This window comes from Aplysia californica, unplaced genomic scaffold (assembly GCF_000002075.1).
Source record: "Aplysia californica isolate F4 #8 unplaced genomic scaffold, AplCal3.0 scaffold01045, whole genome shotgun sequence".
Classification (NCBI taxonomy): Eukaryota; Metazoa; Mollusca; class Gastropoda; order Aplysiida; family Aplysiidae; genus Aplysia; species Aplysia californica.
Genome location: NW_004798315.1, coordinates 7,175 through 8,070, shown reverse-complemented (window position 1 = coordinate 8,070; position 896 = coordinate 7,175). Strand labels below are relative to the sequence as shown.

Sequence of the window (896 nt, the reverse complement as noted above, 5' to 3'; positions counted from 1 at the left end):
CCGCCGGTTCACACCTTATATACACACAAACACACATGGGCCTCTCCATTGGCAAATAACCAAAAAATCTCTAGAATGGAAATCGCTAGGAGAAAAACAGTTCAAGTTTATTTTCTTGAGCGTTCTGAGAAATAGAGCGGGCCTACTTTAAATGCAACTACTCGACTTAGAGGACAGACAGAAGCACACATAGAATCTAGAATCTATATTCAACCATGGATTTTTAAAAAATTAAACATTTACCATGAAGTGCAAGTCAGTGAAAAGGTTTCCAAGAAGGAAGTGTGTATACAGACCCGGTACAACCGGGAACAAAGTCACAAAGAATACAGACCCGGTAAGGGAACTCTTTTGTGATTTCGGAGAGTTTCAGCGCCCTCTTGGCTCAGGGTAGACCTAGGTTCTTCTAGATCTATGGTCTAGATCTAGATCTAGGCAGACAGACTTAAACCTTTGATCTAGTTTCGCGGCTAGCCTTGATCTAAATGATGATTGCGGATGTCTTTTTGATGAATGATCGTTTTTCCCCTGTTTTGGAGTTGGAGGAATCACAATTAGAAGAAAAGAACAAGTTACAATGTCATAATTTCAATCGAGCAGTCCCCCCACCCCCCTCTCTCTCTCTTTCTCTCTCCTCTGTGTATCGCTCACCTTCTCTTTTTCTTTGTTTGTCTCAGTCTTTCTTTGTCCCCACCTATTGCCCACTCTATCTTTCTCTCGTTCCCTCCTGGGGCATGTCATATACATTTTGCTAGCACCCCCCCTCCTCTCTTTCTCTCTCTCCCTCTCTCTCTCTCTCACACACACACACATGGAAGTGGCTATTCTCATCCGGGGTGAGAATAGAAAAACGATCTACCTCTCACCCCGGGTGAGGCTTGCCAGCGTAGGCTATT

The 896-nt window shown here is 43.9% G+C and overlaps 1 protein-coding gene across 1 annotated transcript in view; it reads right to left on the bottom strand.

The window, feature by feature from the left end:
• LOC101857915 (calcium-binding mitochondrial carrier protein SCaMC-1) overlaps nucleotides 1-896 on the bottom strand; it is a 5,880-nt gene that overhangs the window by 1,770 nt on the left and 3,214 nt on the right. The gene's annotated exons all lie outside the window — the stretch shown is intronic.